This window comes from Corythoichthys intestinalis, chromosome 20 (genome assembly GCF_030265065.1).
Source record: "Corythoichthys intestinalis isolate RoL2023-P3 chromosome 20, ASM3026506v1, whole genome shotgun sequence".
In the NCBI taxonomy this organism is placed as follows: Eukaryota; Metazoa; Chordata; class Actinopteri; order Syngnathiformes; family Syngnathidae; genus Corythoichthys; species Corythoichthys intestinalis.
In genome coordinates, this window is record NC_080414.1 from 14,007,145 (window position 1) to 14,027,930 (window position 20,786).

The window sequence follows — 20,786 nt, forward strand, 5'->3', positions numbered from 1 at the left end:
CAGATACCATTGTAATTCTTTTCAGGTCATTCATTGTCAGACAGAAGCAGTATGGCACAACGTTGCGCTAAAAAATAAGTTAAAAATGGCTTACCTCTTTGTCCTCTGACAGACCATGCCAACCCAACATAATGTTTACTGCATATGAAACGAGAATGGATTCGCCGAGCTGGTGTTAAAGTCTGCGCAAGTTGATTCGGTCTTCACATTTTTTCCTCCCGAGTTTTTGGTTTCCGGAAACGTAGGAAGAAAACATCCTTCATGTGTCGTAATGTCTAGAGTCGTTTCTACAAGTTCCAAAAAAGCAATGCGTGATCGGCATGCTCGTTTTTGAAAGATTACCGGAGAAAAGTAGCACTAATTACGTTGTGTCTATTTGAGGGCGGGTCTATAATGTCCCACTTCGGCTTTACTTCCGCTTTACGATGCGACGTCACGGTCTAAAAATAGCCTGCGTGCGGTACGCCATTGCAAACGCTTTGCAAAAGAAAAAAGTATGAATGCAAACTGCCACAACACGATCCCAAATTCCTGAAGCGCGACTGCAAATTGGCAAAAGCCGAACCCTAATTACTAACGCTTTGCAAAAGAAAAAAGCACGAATGCAAACTGCCAAAACACGATCACCAATTCCTGAAGTGCGATTGCAAATTGGCAAAAGCACGAACCCTAATCGCCACAACACGACAGCAAATGGCTAGCAGCACGAATGCAAAAGGCTCTCAGCACAACAGGAAAATCACACAACACAATAACAAAATCCCACCGCACGACGGCAAGAAGATGATCCAGAAGTTAAGATAAAAAAAGGACGACACTTGGTATATTGCTATATGTGCTTTGTAACCATCTTTACGGACCTCTGTGAAGTTGACCCCCCATCAGACGCAAATACCATATTGGCCCGAATATCAGTGTTTTTTGCATTGAAATAACACTGAAAAAAAGGGGGTCGTCTTATATTCGCGGTATAGACATTATACCCATTCATGACGCTAGATGGCGCCAGATATCATTGAAGTGATGTTCTGTTATGACAAATCTCAGCTACTCTTTTTAGTTTAACCAGTTTGCATTATTTTATTGCAAGGTTTTTCCTTATTCAGATTTGTTTTAAGACTACAGTTAGACTTCATTTTGATGGTTAATGCAGTTATTGCAATTTTGTTGTTTTATCACAATAGATTGGTTTATTTACATTTCAAAAACCAGAAGGCATTCATTTACGAATGTGATTGCACTTTAGTTTAAATATTTAAATGTTCAGATATTAAGATTTGAATGAGGCAAAATAACATGCTTTTTCTCTCAAATATATTGTTATAATCATTTGTTTCGGATGTACTGTAATTATTTTCTGTAAACAAATTAATTTGGTGTTCAAAACGTCTTTTTTCAAACTTGAGGCGTGAAAAAGAGGCGGTCGTCTTATAATCAGGGCCGTCTAATATTAGGGCCAATACGGTAAATATAAAAATGATGTCCATCGTTTGTGCTGTAAAAGTTTTGTTTGTGCTGCTTTTAGAGATATTTACAATTCTTTTAATTTCGAGTGGTGATGTCACTCGTAGCTTTCCCTTAGCATAGCTCCCGCGGCTAATGGAGCGTACTATATCGGTTAATAACAGAGGGGTGTCCCAACAACTACAACGAATCACGATCATAACACAAACAAATTCGGGTCCATTTTTAAGTAAATTGGGGGGCTTGAGATATTAATTTCGAGTGATGATGTCACTCTAAGCCCCTCATTTACTGCAAAATGGTCCCGAAGTGTTGCCATTCGTTTGTGCTACGCTCGTGCTAGTTGTTAGGACAGTTAGTAGTAGTTGGTACGCTTCATTAGCTGCAGGAGCAAAACGAGTGACGTCCCCCACTCGAAATTAATATCTCAATAAAAGCATAATACTGTATTAAGAAAACCTAGCTGACCTCAAATAAAAGAATTGTAAATATCTCTAAAATGAAAGCAGCACAAACAAAACTTTTACAGCAAAAACGATTGACATTATTTTTATATAGATTTGTGCCTGATGGGGGAGGGGGGTCAACTTCACGGAGGTCCGTAGAGATGGTCACAAATAGGAGTGGGAACCTCTTCGTACCTCACGATACGATACGATTTGCGATACAAAGCTCACGATAACGATGATCTGACGATATGGCGATACGATTATCGATACATTGGTCACAAAATTATTCTAGGATATTCCACAAACAACTAATAAACAGAAAAACAAGCTTCTGCTGTGAATTGGAATGAGTTTATCACTAGTAGACGTCCAAATTCTTCAATCAAAAAAAAAAAATATCAAAGATAGCTTTCACATGCATTTTTTTTGTTTTTTGAATTTCAAATTTATTTTTGCATTCACTTTTTTGTTTTTTTGATTGAAGTGACTTTTTTTTGGTTGAAAATGTATATTTTGATTGAAGCAACTTTTTTTTAGATTGAATAATAAAGACACAAATTTACCTCCAAATGGCTCCGCCCAGGGGATACAATTTTTGACTAGGGTAACCACATTGGCACGACACCAGTGGGCGTACCATATTCAATGGATGACGATCTTGGCGAAAAGTATTGCCTAAGCAGCCTGATTTAGAATTCCCCTCAAGAATGATGGGGAAACAAACACTCATTGTCAACTTATTATTATAAATTTTCTTGTAAGCTAATTTTAATGCTGACACTGCATTTCGGTGTCATCAACATGTTGTGCCCTCCCCTGCTTCAAAAGTCAAACTCCGCCTATGGTTCTACACCGCTTTGTTATTTCCGTACTTCGTAATTTTTTCCTAAATCACACAATCTCAATCAAAAACTCTGTGATCTCCAAACCGTCATTTGATTTCTGCTACCGACAAGCCTTTGATGCATCTCAGGCAGTCTGGCGACGCAAAATAAATACTTTTAATAATTCAAAATCCTTGCGGAACACCGACGTTATACGAGACGTCTCAAGAATGACAAATTCCCTTGACTCTTAAAAAATATCGGGCAGCACGCTCTTCCCTTAAAGTAGGTCTGATGTTGTGAAAAATGCATGCTCGGCTTATTATGAAGTGCTACGCCACTCGCATCGGAGGAGCAATATTTCATGATTAAGTCGTCTAATGGCTGCCTTTAAGGAGCAAAGGCATCATTCATTATACACTCTCCTCTTAGCGAGGCAGTCGTGCTCCGACCGCGCTCGCTTCATTTCACCGTCGGGCCAATCATATTCAAAGTGGCAGCCAGTCGACATTCAGTGTTATGCTTTCGCCGATCTGATTGCGGTGCGGGAGGCCCCCGATAAGTGACTCGTGAGCTGATGGCTCTGATTGCGCGGACGTTCGGTGTTGATACGGAGACGACTACGCACTCGCTACAGGTCAGGATGAATAAACGTCATTGTTGGAGAGCACGCTAACTCACTGGCTGCCACTGGCAGCGCTAGATGTCACCGTTCATTCTCTCGTGATTGACAAGCAGTGTTGTTAATCTTACTTGAAAAAAGTAATTAATTACAGTTACTAATTACTTCTCCCAAAAAGTAATTGCGTTAGTAACTGTTACCTGAATGTAAGAGTAATTAGTTACTTGGCAAAATAACTGGTGATAATTTTCATGTTTATTTATTTTTTTCTTCCACAAAAAAAAAAAAAAAAATAGGTCACACTATGTGAAGTTTAAAAGGTTTTTGGGACAATTGGCCCTAGCCCAATTCTTTACCCTAATTTACCCTTTACCCTGACTCAACCGTTAAAAAATCGCTCCCATTATTGCATTAGTTCCCTTCTGTCTACTTTTGACATGTGGAAGTTTTAAAACTGTTTCATCATTTAAAGATAGATTCAAGTCAAGATTTTGGCGATTTAGGAGTATTTTAGATAAAAAGTTACTTAGGTTTGCTTTGCCTGGTACACCAGACTCACCGCTGTTTCAGCTATTGAGTCTGGCCACCATTCAGCGGATACAATTTCCAGGGCGGAGCAAGCCACAGCAAACAGACAGCGGAGTGGACCAATCAGCGACGTTAGTAAAACGACGAGGGCAGGACGAAGGACTTGCGCGCGGAAGTAAACATACGAGGAGAGCTGAGTTTATTCAACATGGCTAGCGCGAGACAGACTGTTGTCAATGACTCGTGTCGATGTGTTTTTGGTAATTTAAAACTGATTTTACCGTGGATTGGAACATATTCTCGGCTCTCCTGTTCACCATCTGTGTTGTTGTGGAGACGACTTTCGACGCGCAAGAGTGACGTTGCTCATTAAGAACACGTCACGCAAATAAACGAATCTGATTTGTCGATTGATTTTGCACCTGCTCGAGAGGCCGTTAATGGGCTGGTTCCCAGACTTTTCTCTGTGTTTGAAAAATACAGGGAGAACAGTCTGGCCGTGCCAGGCAAAGGTTCGCGAGGAAGGTTCTCTGCAACAGAGCCTTCCAAAGAAGTCCACTGCTTTAAGATGGCGGCTGTTTACTAACGCATCGAGTTCCTGTACTGTACACGTTGTTAATGCCGCCGCGTCTGTCATTTTGCATCTAGTTCTATAGCTATGTGACGTCTAACAGATCTACCATATCACGTGGGCGTAGTTTGTAGGCTATCGGCTACAGTCAGGTATTATTGGAGCCACCTAGCATCGCGTTTGCTCGGCGTCACAACTTTTATGCCTCCTCCCCACTCCTGCTCTGCATGTCGTCTTGGTGAGTCCGTCTCCCTTAGACCTTTATCGCGTCATTCACCCAGTATAGTAACGCATGCCTATCCGTTCTCAGTAACGGTAATGGTGTTGCCAAGATGAGAAAATTAATTCATTAGATTACTCACTACTGAAAAAAAGATAACACCGTTAGTAGAGGCGTGCGAATTTTCCATTTCTTGGATTATTCGCGATTCAGCCGTGGAAAATTCGAGAACGATTCACAAATATCCAAATTCCGATTACTGAATTATACCAGGTAAAGCGGAAGTAAAACGCAGTCAGCGAACTAGAACTAGATGCAAAATGACAGACGACATCAGTGTTAGAACATGTATTATTGAACAGAGATGCGAAATGACACTTTCCGGCGTAAGTAAACAGCCGCCATCTTAAAGCAGTAGACCTCTCTAGAAGGCTCTGTTGTAGCGAACCTAATTAACTTTTTATCTAAAATACTCCTAAATCGGCAGAATCTTGTCTTGAATCTATCTTTAAATGATGAAATAGTGTTAAAACTTTGACAAAAGTAGACAGAAGGGAAATTATGGAATAACTGGAGCAATTTTAACAACTGTAACAGTTGATTCACAACCTTAAATTAATTGAATGTAGTTTAAAGAGCATATGACACGAGAAAAAGAGTCTAAAATGTCATTATTATGTGAATTAGAATCATATTTTGAGACGATTCGACTATATACAACAATTTAGCAAAGCACAGATGATGAGAAATTAGTCTTTTAATCTGCCGGTTAGCCACGCCTACCATTATAGGGCTTTAGCGTCCCCAACAGGTGGATGACGTCAGCGGTAGACTTGGCTCATCGATTTTACTATTCAGCCCATTGAGGGGAAATTATTCAGAACGAGGAAAACGCGACGAAGAAAGCCGCAAAATGTCATCGTTTCAGTCTCTCTACTCCAATATTTTTACAGGATATTCTTTTTACCCAAGTATTTTTCCCCAATAGGTATATAAATGGCTTGAGAAGGACCAGTCAGCCCGTTGAGGGGGAACTATTCACAACGAGGAAAACGCGACGAAGAGAGCGGCAAAATGTCATTGTTTCTGTCTCTTTACTTGAATATTTTTACAGGATACTCTTTTTATCCAAGTATTTTCCCCAATTGCTAAATAAATGGCATGATCATGACAAATAACAGTCTTGTGCTGAATGGAATATGAAATAATAAAAATGCATTTATTCAGGACGACATGGCAAAATTACTCCATAATGGTCAAAACTGTAGACTTCACCTTTACTGTCGCACCTCCCGAACGATATTTTATGACACCTAAATCGGACATATGTCATTTCCCTTCCCCGGCTTCGGAGAATGTAAACAAACCAGAAGGCGTGACAGCTAGCCGATATGCTAACCCGAACCGAGTGATGTTTCAAAGTCTTCAAAGCGGAAAATCACACATAGCTATCCTGGATTATTTGACATGACGACCCGGTTGTCGAATGTCTTAGCGGATCGGCAAACCGCCCGGCGGAGAGCAATTTACAGTTCGTTCCCCGGAGGAGGGTGGCTGGAGCTAACGCAGCTAACGTGCTGCTGCTAATGCATTAGGAGAGCTTTTTACATGCCTATCAATGATCAAACGTAAGTAGTCCTTCATTTAAAGGAAGTTTGTAGTGTTTACTTTGTAATCGCTGTATTCGTATTTGACATAATACAAAACAAGATGTTTACTCACTTCCTCGTAAATCCAATGGTCCCACAGTAAATATCCACGGTGAATGGGAACCTTTTGAAACTCCAAAAAGGCGCGTACGCCTCTCCCTCATACAGAATGATTTTTCTGCAGCCGTTTGGCTGGCGTGATGCGAAAAATAAACGTATTAATCCGCAAAATCAGCTGAATCCTTCGTCCTCATACACAACAGTACACTGTAGCGTGAAGAGGACGTCTTCTACCGTACACGTCACAGCGCCCTCCTCCTTAATGCAAGACCGAAGCCGGAAGTCACTCATTTTCCTGGCGCGGGATTCAAAAAACTAAATAAATATAGCGATCGCTTCCACACACATCCAAGCGGTCCATATCATTCAGGAGCATAAAATACCGCGTGTATTATGAAATAAACATGCTTTTTCGTGTCACAGGCACTTTAAAGCTGCTGATACAGAATGGGGACTAGAGTTTTTTTATTTACTGTTATTTTTGTATTTGTTTACTGTTATATGTTAGCTTGATAATGATTTAGTAGTTTGGTTTAGCCTGAGAGGATTTTTGAACAATTTTGGAACTAATGTACGAAACATTAAAAAAAAAAAAAAAAAAAAGGGGGGGGGGAGAGGGGGGTGCATCAATAATCGTTTTATAATCGAATCGGAGCCTCTGAATCGTAATCGAATCGTTAGGTGCCCAAAGATTCCCAGCTCTAGCCTTTAGTAACGCTGTTATATTGTAACGCCGTTATTAACAACACTGTTGACAAGTCGACCAAATTTTATGTCGCTAAGTGAAACTACCTTGAAAAATGGGGAGCTATTTGCATTTATTCACGGTAATAAAGTCCGTCTTTGTAAACAGATGAAATGGTACAAAAAAGCCTCTTCAACCTGAAATGGAAGACTTCTGATTTTTTTCCCCCAGCATGGATTCTTTAAATTAGTTTAGTTCTGCGTGGACTTCAGGTAGAACCTCCAGCTAATCTTAGTTCAAGAGCAATAAAGTTTGAAGGTCAATGTTTTTCTCATTGTGACATTTTAAAAATCCCATTTTAGTGACTCTCACCATCCAATCATTCTTGCCAAGGGGATGGCGCAGAACCTTGGAGGATCAATGAACTTCATCAGGAAGCGCGTAAAACCGAAAAACAATTGAAGAAAAACAACACATGACCATAAAATGGCCACTCAAGACCAAAAGAGCAGAAATCATGCATTTTTCAGCCCTACTAAATACATTGGTACCTCTACATACAAATTCAATTCGTTCTAGGACCTGGTTTGTAAGTCGAAATGGTCGTATGTTGATCCGGATTTTCCCATAAGAATACATTTTAATTCCATTAATTTGTTCCATAGCCCAAAAACCCATGCTAAATTCTGTATAAACACTGCAGGTACAATTACAAATAGCACTTACACAAAACAAAGCAAATAAATTATAAATACAAATATGAATAATAATAATAACGAGGCCTGCAAGCAGGACTGAATGGGCCCTCGCAGTTTGGCGCAACTCGGATGTTACGCAAACTCAGCTGTCACGCAGGTCAGGGTGGTGGCAGATGGTCCCCCTCTCATCATGTCATCATGAGAACCTAACTTGCTTGAAACTCGCCTCTTTTTTTGGGGGGGGGGGGGGGGGGGGATTAAAAATGCATTCACACACCTTGGAGAAAAAAACCCTATTGAAGAGGGGCCTACATAAAAGGAGGCGCAACTCAGCTGTGCAGTTATGCCCTTATTCAAAACCAAAATGAATCTTCTAATTGGGCGTGACTTTGTTCACTACGTCCATAGCAAAAAAAAAATCTTTCTTTTAATGGTGAACAAAGGGTCATCATGGCAACAGAGACATGTGGACATGGGCCTTAAAATGTAGTATTACAAACGGTCTTGTAACTACAATGACCAACCTGATAGGAACTGGACATGTATAGGTAAAATGAGTGACTTTCTGTTGTCACTAGTTGGCGCTGCAGAGTTGAAGCAAATGACCCCTACAGGAACATTCAGGGTACAACTCTCACCAAGCACAGGAAGTTTGGCACAGATATGTTGTATATCTGCCAAGTTACTACTGTTCAAAATTTGTGGGAAAATGGCGTTGCATGAATCGCTGTCTTTAGGTCATGCCACAGCATCTCAATAGGGTTTATGCCTGGACTTTGACTTGGCCACTCCAGAACGTGTGTTTTTTTCTTTTAAAACCATTCTGAAGTTAATTTATCTTTGTGTTTTGGTTCATCATCTTGTTGCAGCATCCATCCTCTTTTTAGCTTCAACTGTCTGACAGACAGGTTTCCTGCAAAACATCCTGATATACTTTTGAATGAATTCTTCATTAATGATTGAAAGTTGTCCAGGCCCTCAGACAAAAAAAACAGCCCCAAATCATGATGCTCCCTCCACCATGCTTCACGGTGGGGATGAGGTGTTGATGTTGGTGAGCTGCTCCATTTTTCCTCCACACATGACATTGTGTGTTACTCCCAAACAATTCAACTTTGGTTTCATCAATCCACAAAATAGTTTGCCAAAATGTCTGTGGAGTGTCCAAATGCCTTTTTGCAAACATTAAACGAGTAACAATGTTTTTTTTTTTTTTTTTTTTTTTTTAGACAGCAGTGGCTTCCTCCGTGGAGTCCTCCCATGAACACCATTCTTGGCCATAGTTTTACATATAATTGATATGTGCACAGATATTGAACTGTGCCAGTGATTTCTGTAAGTCTTTAGCAGACACTCTAGGGTTCTTATTTAACTCTTTGAGTATTCTGCGCTGAACTCTTGGCCTTATGTTTGGTGGACAGCCATTCCATGGAAGAGAAGCAACAGTGCCAAACTCTATCCGTTTGTAGACAACTTCTCTGAAGGTCGTTTGATGAACATCCAGACTTTTAGAGATGATTTTGTATCCTTTCCCAGCTTTATACAAATCAGCAACCCTTGATCTCTTGTCTTCAGACAGCTCTTTTAACCGAGCCAAGATGCACATCAGACAATGCTTCTCATCAAATTTGATGAGTCAAATTTTACGTTGGATGTCGAAAGGATCGTATGTTGAGGTACCACTGTACTATATTGCAAAGTCAAACCGGCTTCGTGTGCAGAATTAGCTTAAAAAAAGCTCATTTACCTCATTGATAATAATACTGACAAGAATACAAAGAAATTTCCACAAAATACATCGCTACACGACAGCGGAATAATTAAGGTGAGCTTTTGCTTTTTTTTTTTGGGCTCCACGGGCTATGACAACGTCTGATCTCAGCACGACCGGAGTCTCCCCCAGGGTTGTTATCGAGCTAATTGGCGCGGCTCGCTTTGTTAGCTGCTCCTGCTCGCGTAGCAACTATCATTTAGAGGCTTTGGATTTGCCTCTGGCCAAAAGCTCTTTGCAGCAGGTGTAGGATTTGCAAACACGTGAGGGTCAAATGGCGTAGACACTCATTATCTGCCATTGCTGTCCAAAGCCATTTCAATGTTAGTTGAGATACACAGTGCATATCGCTTCAACAAACTTTGGTTGACACGTATTCCTAAAAATGTGCATTTTTTTTGTTGTTCTGGCACCTCAAGAGTGCAAAAAAGCAAGTTTTTGTTGTTGTTTTTTTTTGGGAGTAAATATCCGAGGATTAATTCCAGAGAAAAAAATGCGTTTCGGTGAATTTACGAAAGCGTAACGCAGATAGTCTGAATCCGTCTTGGGAAATGGGCCAATGCATCAAGACCCCTATTTTCCGCATGCTTCTCAACTTCATGTCCTGATATCTTTCTGTATTATTATTCAACGGCCTCTCATTATTAGCCTGTCAGACCAAGATTGGGACTGACAAGCACCCCGTCGCCCCGGTTGAGCACCCGCGAGAAAAATGAGCTCAGGAAATGAAAAGAGGAAGTTTTGATAAGCAGAATGACTCTGGATGATTCCCCCCCCCCCCTTTTCATTGCACCACCTTTATGAAAGGCCACAAGAGTCTCTCACGAGCCCTTCTGCTTTCATGGAGTGGTCTAATCCCGTGCCGCCTCCCATTGTGCCGCTCGCCTATCTGATTATCTACAGTGTTACAAGTGGCTGGAGCCGTATCGACTCATTGTCGTGAGTACAATGAGCGGAGACTGTGGATCTGACTTATTCGCCAGGCGTGACGGTATGAACTTTGCTGGCCTGCAGAGGACCATAATGATATTCATAACCTTCCCCGTGTCCTGTGACAGCACATTTCCCTTTGGGGTCGCGGAATCAGGGGCTCAAAATAAAATGGAAACATCGCTCGCTCTGAATGCAGACGACTTGTTCTGATGTGTTATAGTTATCATTCACTTGTCAGTGATGGCAATAGATGTCCAATATTTTGACTAGATGTGGCATGCATTAGTGTATATTATAGATTAATCTGGCCGCAAATTTTGCGATCAATCTATTGCAATCAATGGCACTGCAACATGATCACTTAGGGGCCGTGTACATGGTGACGCTCTGTGTAAATGACAAATTTCAATTTTGCGTTTATACGAAGGGTGTAACGGTACATGTATTGTATTGAACCGTTTCGGTACGTGGTGCTCGGTTCGGAATGGAGGCGTACCGAACGAGTTTCTGACGCAATGTAACCCTTAGTTTTCGAGGCTGTGAGTCGATCGGGTTACAGTTTCTTTGTGAATATTATATTTACTCCGTCTTCTCTTGTATAATGAGAATCAACACGGTCGGACAGTATAACCCAGAAATGTCAACGGCGCGACACAGTGAAACGCGGGCGTTAAATTCAATCAGCCAATGCACACCAGTTGCAGTGCGGCCGTGTGTTAGACGTGTCCCAGAAGCGGCTCAACACGACGCACGCGAAAAGAACGGCAGAGTTTATTATTTGACGCGAGACGCCACCCTCCTGCATCAATACTACTACCGGTAGCTAGGATCGGGCAAACCGGAAGTCAGTCGTGTAAAAATACGGTGGATCTGGTCGATTTTCAAACTAATATGCAATCGTAACCCACTTTTTGAGTCCATCAGATCTCTTGAGTGGTAGATCGGGGCACAGTTGACTTGTCTTTGTTGATTTACTGCGGTCTTCTCTGCTGTAATAATAACCAACACAGCCCTGTGTTCAATACAAAACCCTATCAAAACAAAACGAGTAGGAACTAATATTCACATAGGAACTAAAGTTATACAACATAAAATATACAATATAAATGAATACTACATCACATTTGTTAAATATAAACACATAATAAAATAAATAATAGCCCATTTAAATAAAATGAAATGAGCTAAAACACTTGTAATTAAATAATAAGAATAATACACAGATCCTGCTTACACCATTAAATTTAGCAATTTCTGTGTGGAGCTTTAACTTGAGAAAATCCACCAATAAAGCTTTTGAAAACCATTCATAAGAAAAAAAGATTCATTGAGGCATTTAATTTGTAAAATACATGTTAAAATCGATGCCATCGGGATTGCTTTTCTCTTTAGCACAGGACTTCTTTTTTCTTCTTTCTTTCAGAAAGAAAGCTGACCAATACGTGGGGTCCGAAAGACAAATTGTTGTTGGATGATCTTTAAATACCCGCTACTTTTTGAGCACAATTCTAGCTTTGTATAGGCTAATGTTCCTATTGTTGAAAGCACAAAAGGTGTGTAATAAACAACTAGCACATTTATATTTTGCATTTTGTTTTCCTACTGTACCGAAAATGAACCGAACCGTGACCTCAAAATCGAGGTACGTACCAAACCGAGATTTTTGTGTACCGTTACACCCCTAGTTTATACAGTTCCGTCTCTATTCGAACGATGTCACAATAATGGGTGATGCTTACCGTTACCATTGACATGAACATAGATATTAGAGAAAAATATGAGCGTGGGGTGCACATCCGTGTTATGGCTCGCTCAACAATACAACCGTAGACGGTCTATGACGACTATGTCCTCCTCCGTTCGCCAGTCTTTATAAGTTAAGGTGGCAATTATTATTGTGGTAACATCGCCAGCTTCGTCATGTTTCTAATCATTTTTTCCATCAACTAAAAAGGCTCACTATCAAGTCAGCCACGCGATGCGTTCAGGTACGCTACACAAACATTCGCCACAACTCTGAATCTGAACTCTGAATCTGAATTAGAACCCGGTTTGTTACATTATTACAGGTATTGTTATTATTGTTGCTATTATTATATTATTATTCCAATTTGTATTCATAAAGTATTTGTTTTCCCCTTTGTAATTGATATTTGCTATTGTAATATCAAATAGTTATTGAAGATTTAGTTTGGGTTTTCGGGCTGTGGAACGAATTAATGGAATTATGATGTATTCTCTGGGAAAATCCTGCTCGACATACAACTATTTCAACTTACAAACAAGGTCCTGGAACAAATTAACTTCGTATGTAGAGGTATCACTCTACAGTGGTACCACGACATACTGTATGATTGCTTCGACACGATATTTTTGACATCCGACATGAAATTTGACAGGCCATTTGTTTCTACATCCGGCCACATGCTCGAAATATGACGACATGACAGCACCGCAGACGGAAGCACGGTGGATTTTCTTGAGAGAAATCAACACATATTCCAAGAAGGTTAGTGCAGGTGGTGAAACAAGGAAAACAGTGACACCATTGAAATGAAGATGAAAGTGAGAGAAAAAAATATGAGATTGGGGTGCGCATCCGTGAACTGGCTCAACAATACGGCCGTAGAATATCTACGATCTCCACGGTCCTCCTCCGTTTGCCAGTCTTTATAAGTTAAGGTGACAATTATTATTGTGATAACATCACCAAAGAAATCGCCAGTTTCGTCAGGTTTTTATCATTTATTTCAGAACTTGTGCAACACAACACGCCGACTGTCAGTCGCAGTTGACAGCGTTCTAAACAAAACATTAAAAGAGAAAGTAAAATGTCAACCTCTATCTGCACAGTGCGTTCAGATATGGCACGTAAAACATGTCCGCCACATTAAATCCGATTTGTTACATTATTACAGGAATTATTATTATTACTAATATTCATTTTTTAAAAAATTAATAATTTATTAGTTTTGCCATGTGTAATTGCCATTTGTAATATTACCAGCAGTATTTATTGAGGATTTAGTGTAGGTTTTCGAAGAAAACAATGGAATTATAATGTATTCATATGGGAAAATCCTGCTCGGCATACGACCATTTCGACTTACAAACACAGTCTTGGAACGAATTAACTTCTCATGTAGAGGTACCACTGTATAGTGAAACAAAAATCCCAAACTATTATAACATTGGATTGGACATCTATTACCGTCAATGACAGCCAAATCATTATTTTGCCCATTGATGTTGCAGTCAATCAAAAAGTTTAAAAACAACCGCAGCGCAAAAGTCCAGTCGCCAAAGCTTCTCAAAGACGTCCTGCCGACGTGTTGCCTGTGAATGTAATTTTGTGCATTGTGGGCGTCCTTATTAATATGGAACGCGCAGCAGCAGCATCGCCCGCGAGCCGTCTGCTGACTTGTAATGAAGAAAGCACACAAAGCCATTCAGACGGGATATTTGCTGCAGACGATAACTCTCGGCTGGTTGCAAAGTCACGACCGTGACAGCCTTTTTTTTTTTTTTCCCCCCTATTCAAATCTCTTACCACTGTTCTACCACGCCTCCGTCCTTCAAACACATCCGGTCAGAGCGGCGTAATTGCACCGTGACAGGACTCATTCCTCGTCCCCATCAATCACCCGTGTGTAGATAGCGACTAATATTGCAACAACCAATCCAATGTAATCTAAGTTGACATATGCTAAGCGGTTCAATGTAATTAGATTTTTTTTTTAAAGGCTTTGTTAATGCTCACAAGGCATTTATTCTCAATTCAATGTGCTTTGAAGTGAATTTTACACATGAAAATTGCTATTAATCTTATAAATAACAAGTTTAAATAAACTTAGCATTTTATTCTGCGTTTGGAATCAAAATACTAAATTTAAGAAAACTATCCGAGCTAACAGTGGCATAACAATCACACACTTGTATAATTTTTGCATTGTTATGAGGCATATAACCAATGTTGGGAATAATAATGCCGTTACATAACGGCGTTATTTTTTTAGTAACGGGGTAATCTAACTATTTTTTCCGCCGTTACCGTTACTGACTGTCAAAAGCGGTGCGTTACTTACTCTGAATAAATTGAAGAAACTACCAGCCGTGGCGAGTCTACTCTGCTCTGTTTATTTGTCATCCTGTACTTTAGGGTGCGTTCAGGTTCGAGAATAGACCCTACTCACGTGACGTAACAGCCACGCCCCCGCGCCATGTTGTCCGTCTACCAGTCATGTTAACGCATTACTGCTTCGTAAATTCCTCCTATTATGCCGTGTTTTCCTGCCCGTTAACATTAATAATCAAAATGGTGAAGGCGTGTGTGGCGGTCGGTTGCAAAAACAGAGAAGATAGACGGAGAGACTTGAAGTTTTACCGTATTCTGAGAGACCTGGAGAGGAGAGCGAGATGAACTGCTGCAATTCGACGAGAAAACTGGGCTCCAACCGACTACCACAAATTATGTAGTAGTCATTTTATATCTGGTAAGATGCATTTAATCTATATTTAGAGGGTTTTGGGCTGACAACCACAATTAAGATCATTGCTAGGCTAATCGCCGACAACATACCGTTTCAAATTCAAGATGCTTATTTGTTCCACCATCTTTATTTTTTTTAATAATATTTAGCTGGTAACAAGTGAAAGAAGCTGGCCTCGTCTACGGATCATCGGTTAAACAGGGGTGTTCAAACTTTTTGCAAAGGGGGCCTGATTTGGTGTGGTAAAAATGTGGGGGGCTACCTGGGCTGATTTACGTAGAACAATACATTTAAAGAAATTTTAGCAAGCCCTTCTGTGTGTCACATTTGCTTTATTATTATTATTTTTTAATACATAATTTCAACAATCTCGCCTTTGTGGCGTTCTTTCAACCCTCGGGCTCTTGCGAAATACTGCTGCTGTGAAATTAAATTAGCTTCAAGTTGCTTTAATTTCTCGTTGTGTATCTTCCGCGACTGTCTCTTTGCAAATGAGGCAGACACAGTTGTGTATTTTATTGAAGAAATAGTCCAATATGCACCTATCCGTGACGCGTCGCAGTCACCTTTTTTTTTTTTTTTTTTTTTTTGATTGTCGCCATTTTAGAAAATTGGAAGTAAAGGGTCACACGGAGTAATGTAATGTTGCTTAGAGTGCTGCTCTTAAAGTTTTTCAAACTTTTGTGAGAATAGGCTGATTTTGTGTGGACAAGATAGTTGTAGATATCAGGGTAGCAGATGTCAGGCAGAGAGGGCGAAGACAGCGGGTCGAAAAATATCGATTTAGGCATCAAATATGGATCTAGCGAATGGATAGACTGAAGCTTTTCCACATAACGCCTTTTATGCAACGCATCCAATGAGTTTACAGCATCAGATAACACCGGGGCTTCCATGAATTGCTCTATAACTTGCACGACTAATTGAAAACAATGAGAATAGGTCTAAAAAATATATAGCGTCTATAGCGCACGTGTTTTGTTTTGTGCTTTTTCTTAGTAAAGATATACCACACAGGACGTGCTGGCACTCTGTGTCTTTAATAGCACATATAACTTCAACATTAACACAGACGTACGGCTCTCGGCAGGCCGTGTCTCTAACTCACTCCCGCATCATGTGAGCAAAACAATATTGGCGCCGTGTGCACTTTAGGGTGCCTCGGATGATTCTGTATCAGAATATTACAGCACGTCCTTCTCATGACTCAAGGCTGTGACCTATTAACCCGAATAAATCAACAAATAAGCTGCAGGATTCAAAATGAAGGAAAAAGTTGCGGCTTATTGTCCGAAAATTCCGAAAGTTTTACTCGCTGACTTCCTTTAATATCACATTAATGGAGTTGAAGATCCAAGACCTTTAAAATGTGGTCTAGAGACAATGTTCTTGACAGTTACAAGACTGCTGTTGACAAAGTGAAGCTCTACCTCCCGTGTAGCACTGGTTACATCAAGCACCCCCTTCACAGCCTTGAAGGAAGTCACCCCTAAGAAAGTGTGAGGGAAAGATAACAACCTCTGTAATCAAGAGTACACACAATAGCACTGACCAAGACGTAGTACCCATTCCGTCTAGCGGGTTCACTGACAGGCTACTCTATTCGTCCTATTCACAGGCCGCTTCTGCCGTCGTGTACAAATGATTCGTCTGCTTCATCTGCGCCGGCATCGGCTCTCTTTGAGGCTACGAAAGTGTTTTGTCTCTTATCAAAAACCAACAGAAAGAAGGAGGGGGGAAAGTTTGCGGCGATAGCATCTCGCTCCAAAACAGCGCGACGGAAAACTAAATTTACCAAAGAAGAAAAAGACAATAAATCTGGGAGTCTCAATTAGATGTGTGATGTGAAAAACCAAGTTTTGAAAGAGTTGCAAATCAAAGACTGTTGAAAATAGAACACAGCTTACTGTTGGACGAAGAAATGCTTCAGAAAACTTAAATCCCTCTGGCTATGCTGTAAAATTCAAAAAGAAACTTTGGTTTTATGGATTTTTTGAAAGTGTGGCTGTGTCCAGTAACCTTACTAGTAGCCTCAATACTGCGTAGAGATCATTATTAAATAGGAAAAAGATGATGTAAGTGAGATGACATCACAAGATCAATAGAAGATTTGACTATAAACCCAGAAGCTAAAAAAACGTGTGTTATTAGTAATGACAGATGACATAAAGTGAATCGGACAGAAAAATGGACTTTGTTAAATCCCAGTATTTTATGACCAATTAAAAAAAAAAACACTCACATCCAAATCTTAGCAGTCTTGCGTTCGGAAATGGCTGACTACCTGTACAATTCCTGCAGTAAACACAATAAAATGATTATAAATGACTCGACTGTTGGACGTCAAGCGGGAAGCGGTATCTTGACAAGATGAGTAAAAGCGTAGGCACCTGTTCCATTAATCATAATCAACACCCGTGTGTTGTTGTCGAAACGCGTCTACTCGACGATTATTTGTATTACTATTATTATTGAGGCGCCTGTTGTATGCAACGTTGCACCTTTAAAACATAGATTTTGGAGCACAAACTGTTTGTCTATCGCTGTCAACGGCAGCCAATAAGTTGGAAGTTAAGTGAGGCATATACCCTTATAATCATACGCGAGTGAAGTCGAAATAATCGGTGTTGTCAAAGCAATTTCTGCCAAAGCTAACTGTGGCATAACAATCATACACTTGTATATTTTGCCTTGTGATGAAGCATACTGTATTTGTTGTGTGAGTTACATTACACTCTCTATGTGCCTTAACAATCAGATGCTAGTGCTGTCAAAACGATCAATCTTAAGAATTTCAAGTGCCTGTAGTTCAAATAATATTTCTCTAAGTGGCATAACAATCACACATCTGCAAATTTTTCATGGTGATTCTTTTTTTTAAAATGGCATATACCCTTATAATCATACGCTAGTGAAGTCGAAATAATCGGTGTTGTCAAAGCAATTTCTGTGAAAGCTAACTGTGGCATAACAATCATGCACTTGTATATTTTGCCTTGTGATGAAGCATACTGTATTTGTTGTGTGAGTTACATTAGACTATCTATGTGCCTTAATAATCAGATGCTAGTACTGTCAAAACGATCAATCTTAAGAATTTCAAGTGCCTGTAGTCAAAACAACATTTCTCTAAGCGGCATAACAATCACACATCTGCATATTTTTCCCGGTGATTTTAAAAAAATATATTTTTTTGTGGCTTTAAAACTTTGGGTATCACTTTATTTGACAGTGACTTGATCAGATTGTCATTAACATTAATGAATGCTTGTGACTAACACCATTAAGTGTCTTCCGGCAAACTTTGTCACCAACTCCATTATGTCCTGCTCATACCTTTTACATCCATCCAAAAGTGACATCATTTGCCACATGAAAGTGTCATGTCATAATTATGATCATCCTATGACACTACTGTCAAATTAAGTGTTACCAAACTTTGTTTCCTAAAAAACATGTGCTTGTGGAACCAAAGCAATAGGGATAAAAGCTGCATGAGGCATAACAATCAGACACTCATGAATGTGACATTTCGAGTTTCAAGATGTATAAAGCTTAGATGAGTATCAACGTTAAACTCATTGATCCTAGTGGTCATTTTGTAAAGCCAAACAATCACGCTATGCGGGCTTTTGATTCCCGAGGCAGGTTTTTCTTAGGTTTTGTGAGGTCTAAAAAACATTCTTTTGACTCTTTTTATTTTGGCCTTGTAATTCTAGAGGTAATTTGCAGAAAGTTGAACTTACGTCACAGGGACTCGGACTTGAGTTGACTCAAGTCGCAAATTTGATGACTCGCAACTTGACTCTGAGTTGATGAAAACAAAACGCAGACACGGACTTGACTTGCTTAAGCTAGGATGGTCCGAGACTCGACTCGACTTGTGAGGAAGTAACTCAAGACTACACGACTAATGAGACAAAGAAAAGCATACTCGAAAATGTTGGATTGTAGATTGGGTCCCACCTGCCAGTGATCTGCTTGTAAAACCTTGATGCTGGTTTATTCCTGTAAACTGTACTGCATTTTTTTTTTTACATTGACAGTAAGGTTTTCTCAAAAAAAAAAAAAAAAAAAAAGAGTGCTCTGTGGGTAGGCTGGCGAACAATGGTGAAGGCCTGACAAACCTGCGACTCAACTTGACAACCTTTTGACTGGAAACGACTCGTTTTTACAACCTTGTGACTCTGCTCGACTCAACATGACCTCGAGACTTGGCTGAACTTGACTCCGCATAACCTCGTGACTCGATTTGACTTGACTTGCCCACAACAGGTAAGACTCGGGACTTACTTGTGACTTGGATCATAGACTTCACTATCAGCTGACGGGACACGGGGCTTGAGACCGTTTCGTAAGGGGGCTATTTTAAAAAACTTAAAATTCAAATATTTTCAAAACCAAAGCCGCTAGCGACCTAAAACCAAAACGGGCACCTCCCTTAGGCATATATGAGTCTCCATGAGCAGCAACATAAAAAAATTCAGTCTTTCCCTAATAAAATCCAGATTGATTATTTTTCTATACAAGTATAACAAAACTTAAAATGGCGATAAAATTCTCAAATTTTAGACTATATGCACACAAATCACCAAATGCAGAGATAATCACCTATACTTTCAGGATCAATAGCAATATTTAACATACCATATAAGTTTTTGCCCAAAACGGCTTAATCATTCAATCTTCACATCAGAAACTTAATACATGAGGAAAGCATCCAGAACCATCTAAATTTTCTGAACAAAATCAAAAGTAGTATTTTTCTTCTATATATACAATCACAACTTATTTAGGTTGATTTCCTCTATTGTGTAGAGATACAAAATCCAACATGGCGGCCGTCACAAAACAAAGAGCTTTCTAAGTTGGAAATTCTTATAAATAAATGCTTAAATCGCGAAATTTTAATAGATATGAACATCAAACAGTATAGATTCTTGGTTAGCAGTAAAAAAACAGGCAGTTATTGTTCATTTTACGTGAATATTTCAAGCGAAGCTTACGGTATTGTGTAATCCAAGATGGTGGCTGTCACGAAACAAAGAGCTTTTTAAGTTGAAAAATCATGTAAATAAATGCTTATATTGTGGAATTTCTATAGATATGAAAGTAAAACACTCTAGACCCTTGGTTAAAAGCAAAAAAATGCGCAGTTATCATTCATTTTACGTAAATATTTCAAGCTAAAGTTAGGCTAATTTTTCCCATTCATTTCATTGTATTCACAACAACAAATTTCTACGGATGTGAACGTAAAACACTCTAGATTCTCGGTTAAAAGCAAAAAATGGGCAGTTATCGTTCATTTTACGTAAATATTTCAAGCAAAAGTTACGGTATTGTGTAATCCAACATGGCGACTGTCACGAAACAAGCTTTTTAAATTAAAATGATTGTAAATAAACGCTTATATCGCGGAATTTGTACAGATATGAACGTAAAACAGTCTAGATTCATGGTAAGCAAAAATCGGGCAGTTTTCGTTCACTTTACGTAAATATTTCAAGCTTAAGTTAGGCTAATTTTCCCCATTCATTTTATTGTATTCACAACGTTTCAAAGTGCATGCGTGGTGCGAAAAATATAATAGTTACCTTGAATCCTCGACCAAATCACTCTTCAGACACTCCTGCCTGCTTGTATGCAGTAAAACATTTGTCCTATTTCCACTTAAATCTGGGGTTAGAACACGGAGTGTTTGAGTTTATCAAAGTGAAAGCCAACTCAACTTCTGCCTGGGTCAGGCCCCTTATGGGAAGGCGTGGCGCAATGTCTGTGGGAGCTTTCTTGAAAACTGATAGTGGAGTCTATGCTTGGAT

The 20,786-nt window shown here is 39.7% G+C and overlaps 1 protein-coding gene across 3 annotated transcripts in view; it reads left to right on the forward strand.

The window, feature by feature from the left end:
* Window positions 1-20,786, forward strand: part of cdh19 (cadherin 19, type 2) — a 337,720-nt gene that overhangs the window by 35,366 nt on the left and 281,568 nt on the right. The window contains exon 1 of one of the 3 annotated variants that reach the window (XM_057824225.1): window positions 14,946-14,967. The exons of the other annotated variants lie outside the window; for them this stretch is intronic. The gene's annotated coding sequence lies outside the window, so the exon portion shown is untranslated. Of the gene's footprint in view, window positions 1-14,945; window positions 14,968-20,786 lie in introns of those variants that run through there. 3 annotated transcript variants of the gene reach the window in all.